Source organism: Paroedura picta, chromosome 3 (genome assembly GCF_049243985.1).
Source record: "Paroedura picta isolate Pp20150507F chromosome 3, Ppicta_v3.0, whole genome shotgun sequence".
In the NCBI taxonomy this organism is placed as follows: domain Eukaryota; kingdom Metazoa; phylum Chordata; class Lepidosauria; order Squamata; family Gekkonidae; genus Paroedura; species Paroedura picta.
The window spans coordinates 116652680-116666398 of record NC_135371.1 but is presented as its reverse complement, the minus strand read 5'-3'; the positions used below and the strand labels follow the sequence as shown (position 1 = coordinate 116666398).

The 13719-nt window shown below is 43.2% G+C and overlaps 1 protein-coding gene across 2 annotated transcripts in view; it reads left to right on the top strand.

Moving 5' to 3' along the window:
* NACC1 (nucleus accumbens associated 1) overlaps positions 1-13719 on the top strand; it is a 43301-nt gene that overhangs the window by 873 nt on the left and 28709 nt on the right. The gene's annotated exons all lie outside the window — the stretch shown is intronic.

The following is a 13719-nucleotide window of genomic DNA, read 5'->3' as shown; positions in this document are numbered from 1 at the left end:
ACTGTTGGCAGGCCGGTCCGAAATCCCCCGACTTTCCCTGCGGGGCTTTGTCCTCCCGGATCGCCTCCTCGGCTCTCCCCGCACCCGGCGGCCGAGGGAAGGGCCCGGCGGCGAGCAAGCTCAAATCGGAAGGGGAGAGAGGCAAAGTTTGGATCGAGCGACTTGGCCTTTGCAGGCCTTGCTGGGGAGGGAGGCGGGTTGGCGTGGAAACCTGGCGGCGGCGGCGGCGGCGGGGCTGGGGAGATGCTTGGGCCAAGGTTGGGGGAGGGGGTGCCTCCCAGGCTCTGCTCCTCCAGCCCGGGGCAATGATCGTCCTCCTGGAGGAGGAGCTTTCAGGGGGGGATCGCATCGGGGCCCCAAACAAACAAAACAGACCCCCTCAGCAACCTTGAAGCCTCGAGGAAACGGAACTTCCTAAAGTTTCGGGGGGGGGGGTTATGTGCAGGTTAGAGGGCGAAAGTTAACGTGATACTGCCTCTGAGAAGAAGATCAGGGGGCACTTGGTTGCTTCGGCCGGGGCTGCCCGATCCTTTGCATGTTGATCCAGAGATCTCACTGAGTTGGATTCGAGTAGATTTGAAGTCTTGATTTGCAACTTGGAAGGGGTTAGAGTTCTCAGGGGGTTCTATTTAAAAGGATTGGATTACATGCATTTTGCTGCCTTATGCACATGATGATGGAAGGAATTTTTAATGTTAAGGACTGGATTTGTATCTGACTTTGTTCTCTTAAAAGCATCTCTGAAGAGGTGGTGATGTAAGTTCAGGGAACTGAACAATGCCAATAATAATTTCTCCTTAAATTGTCGCTTCAAGTAATTTTCTTGTTTGTTCAAACCCCCCCCCCCCAATATTTTTATTTAACCTTTCCAAGTGCCCAAGTCACTCTGACATAAGGTAGTGTTGCTGGTCTGTAACTTGTGATTTCATAGCAGGGACAGATTACAGTATCATACTTGACTAATCTCTTCAAAAATAGTGTATTCTATCAGTGCAGAAATCATAACTAACAGACCTTTGGTCTTCACTGAGGCCTCCTAGTATAACCTTGTTCTACATAATACTGTTCACTAATGCCTGACTATAACTGCCAATAAAGAGCAATCTCTGGAGCAGAGCTCTGCTGTGTATATGTACTTTTCACCCACAAACAGGAACTCCAGTTTCCTAGGTCTCCTCCATATGGCCTAGCAATCACCTGTAACATCCAGTAGAAACTTACTTCAGGAAGCTAGATGGACAACCTGTTCAAAGCTACATATCTGGCATTCTCCCATTCTTGAAGTCAATGGTATTCCAAAATATATATTCCCTGTCATGTAAGGCAGGGGTAGTCAACCTGTGGTCCTTCAGATGTCAATGGACTACAATTCCCATGATCCCCTGCCAGTGTTTGCTGGCAGGGGCTCATGGTAATTGTAGTCCATGAACATCTGGAGGACCAGAGGTTGACTACCCCTGATGTAAGGAGTTCATAGTCTGACAAAGAGTGCTTGAACTCAAAAGCTCATGCCCTAAATAAATCTTTGTTGGTCTTAAAGGTGCTACTGAATTCTGATTTTCTTATTCCCAAGGGGCACGTATATCATTATTCAGAAGTATGGCCCACTGTGTTTAATGGGACTTGCAATAAAAGTTTGTAGGATTACAACTTTGGTGAATTATATTGAAATACTAACCTGTCAGTAGTGGGTTATTTCCTAGATTATGTCAAAAATTACACCTAGATGTCTGAATAGAAGCTGGTCAGAGTAAGTCTTTTCTTTAAAAGAGAGAGATATCATATTTATCAAAATCTTATTATTGACAGCAATATAAAAATGCTATGTACATTTTCTCTTAGGGTTTGGTGTTTATTTGCTGTAACCGAAGCTGTTTTGAGTTAGGCAAATAGAAATTTGATCACTGGATCAGTTCCAGTTCGTGTGGGAGCACTTGTCATTCACATTATAATATTATATGCGTAACACTGATATATCCTGCTTTTAATAGTATGTAGATAGATGGAAAACTTCATAGGAAGTTGGAATGCTGTGGGAAGGCTATGTAGGCCCAACAGTATGTTGATCCTGATTGTTTCCTACTGGAAAATGTAACAAGATGGGGGCACTTAGAAGCTTAATTTTAAAAATTCCATTCATTTGTTCATTTCCATGCCACTCAACGCCCCTGTCCTGATGCTAGCGTCCTTTTCTCTCCTCTCATGAAGTGACATACTTTGGGAGGCTGCTGGACTCTGCACTGCCTGAGATACTGCAAACTTAACCACCATAGGAACAGCTTGTCTGGGAACGTAAACGTTTAATAAACAACTGCTAGGTCAAAGGTAAAAAAGAATGGGTTTGACAATTTTAGGTGTTAAAAAAACTGACAGGTTGGAGGCAACAGTTATAAATGCTAACTGTATTTAAGCAAACAGAAGAGAAGCCACTAAAATGTTATACATTAAGTTTTTTATGACTGGACATAATGCAGTTGTGTGTAAATGTAAGATGGCCCTGCCCCTTGGGGGGATGCCATATCTGAGGGTGGGGGGAGTCAGTCTTGCATTCAAGTAAATGCAGATTCTCTTTCCTCCACTATGCTGCTCACCATTGTTCTGTCATGGATTACTATCTTAAAACAGGTGGCCATTCGTAACTCCTGTTTTTTAGTTCTTGAAAGAAAACTAATACAAAATGTATTGATATTGTTCTGGATAACGTTTTTTAGTGCCTTCAAGCTTGATTCTGGTTTTTGATAGGACCTGTGTTGCCACATCACTTTTTATAGTTTAAAAAACTTTATTCTGCATTGGTGAACTGAATCCTGGGGGAAGGGAGTTGAGTACTTTGTTCAGGTTAAGAGAAAGACTTCAGAATAATCAAAACAAAAGGTTTTGTGTGACTAGGCTAATTTTCTGCCTCTGTAGAATTAGGGTGCTCTCTGAAATAGAAGTCATGGTCTCTGGGGGTGAGATACTGTCTTGGCAGGTTGCAGCCATGCAATCCTGAATCCCAGACTTGTCACTGGTTGCTGGGCCAAGGGCTGGCAAAGAAGACTTGATGCAAACACTATGTAATAATTATGCAGATGTTAATAAAATAAACAGTGGAATCATCTGCATGTTAAACACTGCATGTACAGTTCTGGCCGCCTACATCTTAAAATTACAGAACTTGAAAAAATTACAAAGGAGGACGGGAAATAGAATGCCTTTCCTCTGAGAAGGCGCTATCAAGATAAGCAACACCTAGGTGAGTTTATGAGTCATAGGCAATATCAGAAATAAATTAGCAGAACTGTTTACTTCTTCACATATTCTTCTAACTAGTGGACTCCTTGGTTAAATTAATGCATAGCAAATTTAAACAAAATATGTTTGTTGCACCATTATGTTGATCTGTGATACTGTTTGCTACTGAAAGCAGGACAGCCAGCATTAGGGGGGGACAGAGCAATTTACAAGTGATAGGAATATGAATAAACGTTGACTAAGGTAGGGCAGTGTATGTCTCTGCTTAAAAAGCTCTTTATCCTGAAGTTAACCAAGGTTGGGAAGAAGGCAAAAAAGGAAGTCTCTCTTAGTAACTTGATTATACTTTCTTAATGGATTTGCAACTGGCCAAAGAGTCAAATGTCCTTTTAGCCTAGCCAAGACCCTTAGATTTCCGGTGTGATAGAAAGGTATGCAGCAATAATATAGTGCAGCTTAAAGTTTGAGGAAATAGTGAGATGGTAAAGGAGAGAACATGGAGGCAATTTTATCTCCTACTGTATAAACAAGACAAAAGCCTGGATGTTAATGTGAAGAAAGATAAGATAATTTATTTTAGGAAATGTTTTAAGATTTCTAAGTGATTTATTTTTTAGTGAAATAAACACCTTCCGTCTAGTCTGCAATAGTTCATACTGTATTTATACCTAGCCTTTTTGCAGGCAGTGTGTATTCAATAGATGAGTCTGACTGGAAGAAGACGTTCTTATGAATGTGATGAGAATGCCAATACAGGCAATTTGGGGGGCTTATAATATTAGGCCAAGACCTTGGACCTTTACAGTGTATCAATAAGAATTCTTGGTACATTAACAGACAAAGTCCACTGTGCTGTATGAATTAATCACAAAGGTCTGCTAGCTGGAATATTTTCCCTGATTCTTTGCTTGCCATACAGGTTTGGTTTCTATTTTCATCCAGCTGCAAAAGGAAGCCACAATCCAAGTCCCAACCCTTACTCTCATTCCTGTTGATCTTACTGGGAAGATGGGAAAGCAAAATAATAAAATGTTCTTGTCCCTGTTAAACAGTGGGATAGCAGGTTGACTGTGTGCTCCAAAGACTTATAAAGTTTGCATAAATGGGGACAGCTGACAGATGAGGGGATTTTTTTTGGAGGGGGGGCGCTGTAAATATAACCACCTCACTGTTCTTATACTTTTGAACAACTTACACCTTTTGTGTGTTTGTTTCCTGCTAGTAACAAGGAAATGGAGACTTTTAAAATAGTTACTTCTGAGTCTTGGAGAGGTTAATAGAGATCCTATTTCTTCTAGCTTTGCTAAGATCATTGGCACTGTATTATCAGAGCACAAAATGTTTTTCTGGCTAGCACTGTTGAGATTGATTTACATGAGGAACAACCAGCCCACATTTCAGAAGATCTATCCTCACTTCAACAATGCATGCAAAGGACCTTAAGAACCTGGGACAACATTGAGCAGCACAAAGTTATTTTTTAAACCAGAAACAAATTAATGTTGAGTCACTAGAAGATACAAGTAGCCATATCCTCTTTTTATATCCATTGGTTCCAATCCTGAGCATTCTCAAAAGTGTCCCATTGTACTCAGAGCTGGTTAATTCCAAGTGAATTAAGTTTAGGATCAGGATATCAAGAATATATGTGCTAAACAGCCCACAGAATCACCTGTTTGAATATTCTGCCTTCAGCAGAGGGTAGTGAGCTGTGTCTGGAAAATTCACAAGTAGGGCAGTACGGAGAAAATATCAAAAGGTGGCAGTCCTTAATGACCGGTGATTAGAGAAAAACTGTCTGAATATGGAGGCTCTATTTTCATGGTGTACAGCTGTTCCACTCAGCAGAACTCATTTTGGGAAATAACCTGTCAGACTTGCCACTCAGCCATCTTGTCACTCTGGTGGAGTCTAGTCACATTGTGGGCTGTAAAGAGTTAGTATTTATCTGTAAGGCTGAGTCTGAGTTTCTAGTTATAATCCTAATGAAGGGCCCAACCCTCAGGTATCTTTCACAACACACAACCCCAAAGAAGTCAGGAATCTGATGTCACTAGTAATTGTTTGTACTTTATGTTGATGGAGGCTGTGGTTGTTTGGTTCCATGATCCTTAGCATTGTGTGTGCCTGCTAACAGATTGTGGGTAGTTGTTAAGTGAGGAGACAAAAGCTACTAAAACCCCTTGTGTTGATGGTGGTTGTGTCAAGCGTTGATATCTTTCTTATTTGCTTATATATGCTCTTAAATAATGTTATTGGCTAATAGAGATCTGCTCTCTAACTTTTACTTTAGCCAATCTTCAGTTTCAGGACTGGAATAGATGCTGTTGGTAATTTACCTTCTGTACAAGATATGCTTGAAAGAAAGAGAATCTCCTCTCTGCTTTGGAGATTGACATCTGAGAATATGTGGTTTAGTTAAATATGGCAAAAATGAAATTTTGAAATAATTAGGAGGTGAAACTGATGAGAACATCTCTTTCATGTTCTCAGTATTATTAGAAAATGGGGCATTTAAAGTGTGCTTAGCCACTGTGAAATACATGCTTGTTATTTAGGCAACATGTTGCCCCACCTTCAAACCCAGGAGAATATGAAAGCTGTTCTGATACTCTCATCACCATAGGATTAAGTTTTTGGATTGAGATAATTTCTAAAGAAGGCTGGGTAACTGGCAAGTACCAGTGTTCAAAGCTGGTAACTCTTAAAGCAGAATTGTGTGTTCCTTTGAGGAACATGTGATCATTCCTTAAACTGCTTTGCTGTGTGTCACACAGACTACAGAAACATCCTGGAGGGGAACTAGAACTAGAACATGAAATCCCTGCAGTCTTCTCTTAAATCAGTTCAGGCTGGTATGTCACTTGTTTTTGTCCCAAGCTGTTTGCTAGCAAGTATTACTGAATTTTGTCCTTATTTTCTCCATTTGTAGCCTCAAGATTGGGGGGCCCACCTATGTCACACAAGCAGCAGGATGGATGCCAAATAAGAGCAGGAGACCTGCTCTGTATGGATTCAGCAAGATCAGTGTTCAGCTTTTGAGCATGATTTTAAACTTAAGTTTTTACTCACTCTCCTTAAAATCTTAGGCAACTTCCTATTCTTGAACTTTCAGCTGCCTTAACTATGCCCTTATCTTCTTGATCTCTCTCTCTTTGAAATCCCCCATAATGAGTAAATAGAGCACATTTCTTCATAATACAGAGTTCCTTGATCCTTAGGAGTAAAATCATGCTAGCAGGGCATTCCTGCAGACTGCCTTAATACCTTAACAGTGTCTGATGGCCTGATCACATGGGGAGAAAGGCAAACACAGGCAATGATCCATGGGATTTTTCCCTGCCAGGCCTCATCTTTTGTTCCTGGGTTTGTTCTTCCTTCAATGCATAAATCCTCCCTGGTCCACTGGTTCCATTACACCTTACCTTCTGAAAAAACAGGGTGGTATCATATGTCGAAGCCAGGTGGCCAGCACATAGCACACAAAGGAGTAGAGGCTTCCTGAGTGACACTGGAACAATGAGGTACAGAGATAGATTTTCTTATACTGAAGGAGTCTATTCTAGGATGAGTTGTGCGTTAGGCCTGCTTGACAGCTGTTGGGTGAGCCCTGACATCAACACAAGCTAATGAACTTTGGCCTTCCTCTTCTGGAGAAGAAATGGTGACATGTTCTGTCTTCCCAGTACTATAGATGGTACCACTTGGTGCAGAGTCTGTGAGGAGAGTAAATAGTAAGTGAAGGGTGGGAGTTCAGGTGGCACCACTGGATGACCTATTTATTTATTTATTTATTTATTTAGATTCATATACCGCCCTCCCCGAAGGCGACCTATCAGCACTTGATATTCTAGAATTGCCAGGGCTAAGCAAGTGTGGACCCCATTACCACCCACATACAAGATGGTTGGGAACCACATTTATGGGGGGAAATGGCAGTTTTTAGGGAAATAATTTGTACCACCCTGTTTTTTCCAGGGGTGCCTGATCAAAAGTAAGGGGTGCCCTGAAGCTTGTACCCTGAAGTTCTTGACCTTGGGGTTGCAACCCCTCAGGGGGTCGATCGATCCTTTCCCAGGGGTTTTCGCTGAGCCGCCGTCACAACCCCCTTTCCAATTTTGGCTTGTGTGCTCTGGTGCAGGTCAGCCGCTTCATCGATATCCAACGCCCGATTTGGCCACACGCAGGCGCAGAGCATGCGGACGCCGGTACCACCCCTCCACGCCATGGCACTGGCTGCTTCGGGCGTCAGAGATTGCAGTTTGCATTCCTAATGTGGTGACCCCCTTTGGGTTGCTGTGTTGCTGCTGTATTAAGAAAGTTGAGAACCACTGCTTTAGTGCCTAAAATAATGAGGAGCATCTGTTATGTGTTATCAGACCTGGAATTTGAAAGAGCTGGTCTCTTACAATCACTTACCTTTCCTCTCCCCACAACAGACACGCTGTGAGGTAGGTGGGGCTGAGAGAACTCTGAGAGGACCATGACTGGCCTAAGGTCACCCAGCAAGATGCATGTGGAGAAATGGAGAGTCAAACCTGGCTCTCAAGATTAGGGGCTGCTGCTCTTAATCATCACGCTAAGTTCTTTAAAATCGGGTAACCTCTACCTTTACCCTCCCCCTCCTATGCTGTGTCTGTCTTCTTATAAAATTTATTTAAGGGTAAAGGCAAGGAGTAGCCCTTGGCACTTAAGCAGTTGTAACTGCTTCAGTCTACTGTTATAGAGAGAGGAGACTAAATCACAGAATGCTCAGCAAGCATTGATGGTCTATTAATAATCATGCAGTCTAGAGCAGTGATCCCCAACCTTTCTGAGGCTGGGGACCGGCAGGGCAACTGCCCCACCCGCACATCGCGCGCGGCCAGGCTGCGCATGCACCATGCGCGGCCGAAACCGCGCATACGCAAAAGTGCCGCGCATGTGCAATTTCGGTCGCGCATGGCATATGTGCGCACGCGAGGCCCGCCCGCGCATGCGTAGTGCGTGGCGCGGCCCTGATTCCCTCTCCCCGCCCTCCTGCAGTAAGAAGCTTCCCGGGCCGCAAGCTTGTGGCCTGAGAAGTTTTTTACTGCAGGGGGGCGGGGAGAGGGAGCCGCGGCCCGGCGCCATGGCCTTCGCGGCCCACAGGTTGGGGACCACTGGTCTAGAGTAAGCTGTACTTCCAGTTTTTGTTAGATAAATGAAGGTGATTTGGGGGGAGCTATGCATCTATTTGGTATGGAACTCTGTGACCTGGGGGATGTCCCTATGAAGGAAATCTCTTGCTTCTGATAGGGCTTCTCTAGAAGCTGCAAATGCTGCTGCTGTTGTAGTTCTATTGATGAGAAGCCAGCACTTGTTATTTCATATCTTTTGGAAAGAAAAGACATAAACAAGTATTTCCTACTTGTATTTAGGTTTTCACTGAAGGCAGGTCTGTTTGTTCAACTGGAGCTCTGAAAAATAGAGGACTTAAGACTTATGAATGCTTATTTGAGAGTAATCCCCATGGAACACTGCCTGGTTTACTTATGAGTAGGTATGCATAGGTTTGTACAGGACACTGTTTGTCTTGTTGTTGTTGTTATGTGCGAAGTCGTGTCCGACCCATCGCGACCCCATGGACAGTGATCCTCCAGGCCTTCCTGTCCTCTACCATTCCCCGGAGTCCATTTAAGTTTGCACCTACTGCTTCAGTGACTCCATCCAGCCACCTCATTCTCTGTCATCCCCTTCTTCTTTTGCCCTCGATCGCTCCCAGCATTAGGCTCTTCTCCAGAGAGTCCTTCCTTCTCATGAGGTGGCCAAAGTATTTGAGTTTCATCTTTAGAATCTGGCCTTCTAAAGAGCAGTCAGGGTTGATCTCCTCTAGGACCGGTTTGTTCGCCTTGCAGTCCAAGGGACTCGCAAGAGTCTTCTCAAGCACCAGAGTTCAAAAGCCTCAATTCTTTGACGCTCGGCCTTCCTTATGGTCCAACTTTCGCAGCCATACATTGCAACTGGGAATACCATAGCCTTGACTAAACGCACTTTTGTTGGCAGGGTGATGTCTCTGCTTTTTAGGATGCTGTCTAGATTTGCCATAGCTTTCCTCCCCAGGAGCAAGCGTCTTTTAATTTCTTTGCTGCAGTCCCCATCTGCAGTGATCTTGGAGCCCAGGAAAATAAATTCTGTCACTATCTCCATTTCTTCTCCATCTATTTGCCAGAAATTGAGAGGGCCGGATGCCATGATCTTTGTTTTCTTGATGTTGAGTTTCAAGCCAACTTTTGCACTCTCCTCCTTCACCCGCATCAACAGGCTCTTTAGTTCCTCTTCACTTTCTGCCATTAGAGTGGTATCATCTGCATATCTGAGGTTGTTGATATTTCTCCCTGCAATCTTGATCCCAATTTGTGACTCCTCTAATCCCGCATTTCTCATGATGTGCTCCGCATACAAGTTAAATAGGCAAGGCGACAGTATACAGCCTTGCCGAACTCCTTTCTCAATTTTGAACCAGTCAGTGATTCCATGTTCAGTTCTCACTGTTGCTTCTTGACCTGCATATAAATTTCTCAAGAGAAAAATAAGATGCTCTGGTATTCCCATCTCTTTAAGAACTTTCCACAATTTGTTGTGCTCCACACAATCAAAGGCTTTAGCATAGTCAATGAAGCAGAAGTAGACGTTCTTCTGGTACTCCCTAGCTTTCTCCATGATCCAGCGTATGTTGGCAATTTGATCTCTAGTTCCTCTGCCTCTTTGAAATCCTGCCTGTACTTCTGGAAGTTCTCGGTCCACATATTGCTGGAGCCTAGCTTGTAGGATTTTGAGCATAACTTTGCTAGCATGAGAAATTAGTGCAATGGTGCGGTAGTTTGAACATTCTTTGGCATTGCCCTTCTTTGGGATTGGAATGTAAACTGACCTTTTCCAATCCTGTGGCCATTGTTGAGTTTTCCAAATTTGCTGGCATATTGAGTGTAGCACTTTTACTGCATCGTTCTTTAAGATTTCCTTTATTGTTGCTCAGACTTCCTAAGGCCCATTTGACTTTACATTCCAGGATGTCTGGCTCCAGGTCAGTAACTACCCCACTGTGGTCATCAGGGATGTTAAGCTCGCTCTTGTATAGTTGTTCTGTATAATTTTGCCACCTTTGTTTAATCTCTTCTGCTTCTGTGAGGTCCCTACCATTTTGGTCCCTTATCATACCCAACTTTGCATGAAACGTTCTCTTCATATCTCCAATTTTCTTGAAAAGATCTCTGGTCCTCCCCATTCTATTGTTTTCTTCTATTTGTTTGCACTGTTCATTTAAGAAGGCATTCTTATCTCTTCTAGCTTTTCTCTGGAATTCTGCATTCAATTGGGTGTATCTTTCTCTTTCTCCCTTGCCTTTCACTTCCCTTCTCTCCTTAGCTATTTGTAAAGCTTCCTCAGACAGCCATTTTGATTTCTTGCATTTCTTTTTCTTTGGGATGGTTTTAGTTGCTACCTCTTGTACAATGTTGCAAACCTCCGTCCATAGTTCTTCAGGCACTCTGTCTATCAGATCTAATTCCTTAAATCTATTTGTCACCTCTACTGTGTATTCGTCGGGGATATGATTTAGTTCATACCTGAGTGGCCTAGTGCTTTTCCCTACTTTCTTCAATTTAAGCCTAAATTTTGCAACAAGAAGCTCATGATCTGAACCACAATCAGCTCCTGGTCTTGTTTTTATTGACTGGATAGAACTTTCCCATCTTTGGCTGCAGAGCACATAGTCAATCTGATTTCTGTGTTGACCGTCTGGTGATGTCCATGTGTAGAGTTGTCTCTTGGGTTGTTGGAAAAGAGTGTTTGCTATGACCATTGTATTCTCTTGACAAAATTCTACCAGCCTGTGCCCTGCTTCATTTTGTACTCCAAGGCCAAACTTGCCTGTTATCCCGGTTATCTTTTGGCTTCCTACTTTAGCATTCCAATCCCCCATGATGATAAGCACATCATTTTTTGGCGTTGCTTCTAGAAGGTGTTGTAGGGCTTCATAGAACTGATCAACTTCATCCTCTTCAGCAGCAGTGGTTGGGGCATAGACCTGGATCACTGTGATGTTGAATGGTTTGCCTTGGATTCGAACTGAGATCATTCTGTCATTTTGGGGATTGTATCCCAAGACTGCTTTTCCTACTCTCTTATTGATTATGAAGGCTACTCCATTTCTTCTGCGAGATTCTTGTCCACAGTAGTATACCTGAAGGTCATCTGAATTAAATTCACCCATTCCTGTCCATTTTAGTTCACTGATTCCTAAAATGTCAATGTTCAGTCTTGTCATTTCTTGTTTGACCACGTCCAGCTTACCTTGATTCATGGATCTGACGTTCCAGGTTCCTATGGAATAAAAATCTTTACAGCATCGGACTGTCTTTTCGCCACCAGTTACTTCCACAACTGAGCGTCCTTTCGGCTTTGGCCCAGTCGCTTCATTCATTCTGGCGCTACTCGTACTAGCCGTCTGCTCATCCCCAGTAGCATATTGGACACCTTCCGACCTGAGGGGCTCATCTTCCGGCGTCATATCATTATGCCTATTGGAACTGTCCATAGAGTTTTCATGGCAAAGATACTGGAGTGGTTTGCCATTTCCTTCTCCAGTGGATCACCTTTTGTCAGAGCTCTCAGCTATGACCTGTCCGTCTTGGGTGGCCCTGCATGGTATAGCTCATAGCTTCACTGAACTACGCAAGCCCCCTTGCCACAACAAGGCAGCGATCCTTGAAGGGGGACTGCTTGTCTTAAGTCACTTTAAAAGGCTGTGGCAGAAGGGATTCTAGGTCCTAGGCCTTACCTACTAAGCTTCTTAAATCCATAATATATGTAATTATGTTACTTGTACCCAAGAGCCAGTGTAATGTAGTAGTTAGGCTAGGGTCTTGGAGACCATGGTTTGAATCCTAACTGAGCCAGGGAAGCTTGCGGGGAACCAGATTTTAGCAGCGCTTCACCAATATGAGCAGGTTTCTAATTCTGTTTTCCCTTCCCAATTCACAGGCATGCTCTTATTCTGAACCTGGTCCTAATTTTCTAATAGTTTTATCCTGCCTTACACAAGGACTATGTCAGAGAGCAGCAGATGAATTGTATTGAAATGCTTAGATCTTCATCACAATTAAATGTACAATTTAAACGGAATACTACTACCAAGACTGCAGAAAAGGAGGGGTTTCTTTGTCCTGTGCATTTTTGAGAGAGGACCTCTAACAGGCTGGAGGGACACAAAACAATGAGGATTTCTAGATTTTTTTCTGGTTTGGGGTGAAGTCCCCTCCCTTGTTTGCTGTTCCTTTTCATATTCATCGAGTATAAAGTGATTACAAGGATTTTGCTTAGAAAATCATAATAGGCAATACTCAAAATGAATGGGCCTTCATATTGGAAAAATTAAATGCAAAACTTTAGACTGGGTCAGAAAAATGAAAAGCATGCCTACTGGATGAGAGATACACTTCTAGGTAACACTGTGTGTGAACGAGATCTTGGGGTACTTGTGGATTGTAAACTAAACATGAGCAGGCAGTGTGATGCAGCAGTAAAAAAGGCGAATGCCATTTTGGGCTGTATCAACAGGGGCATCACATCAAAATCACAAGATGTCATAGTCCCATTGTATACGGCACTGGTCAGACCACACCTGGAGTACTGTGTGCAGTTCTGGAGGCCTCACTTCAAGAAGGATGTAGATAAAATTGAAAGGGTACAGAGGAGAGCGACGAGGATGATCTGGGGCCAAGGGACCAAGCCCTATGAAGATAGGTTGAGGGGAATGTTCAGCCTGGAGAAAAGGAGGTTGAGAGGGGACATGATACCTCTCTTTAAGTATTTGAAAGGTTGTCATTTGGAGGAGGGCAGGATGCTGTTCCCATTGGTTGCAGAGGAAAGGACACACAGTAATGGGTTTAAACTACAAGTATAACGATATAGGCTAGATATCAGGAAAAAAATGTTCGCAGTCAGAGTGGTTCAGCAATGGAATAGGCTGCCTAAGGAGGTGGTGAGCTCCCCCTCACTGGCAGTCTTCAAGCAAAGGTTGGATACACACTTTTCTTGGATGCTTTAGGATGCTTAGGGCTGATCCTGCATTGAGCATGGGGTTGGACTAGATGGCCTGTATGGCCCCTTCCAACTCTATGATTCTACTTTGAGAACAGTGCACATATCCCAGCATGAAAAGCAAATGTGGATGCTTATTATCTGAAGGAAGGAAGGAAAGTTTGCCGATAATCCTCTGTCATTTTCCTGCCTTGATTGTCTCTGTGTCTGTCCTTAGAGGGTTCATTCAAACACGCTTTGCTCTTTTGAGTCTTGTGATAATGGTGTGAAAAATGCAGTCTCAAATCTCTGCCAAGATCACCAAGCTGTGAGCAAGAACTTTTTGGGAACAGTGCAGTAGAAAGCACTGTTTTTACTGTCACAGGTCATCTAATGCAAAAGTCTGAAATAACTTCTACATACTGTAGATATACTCACATTTTT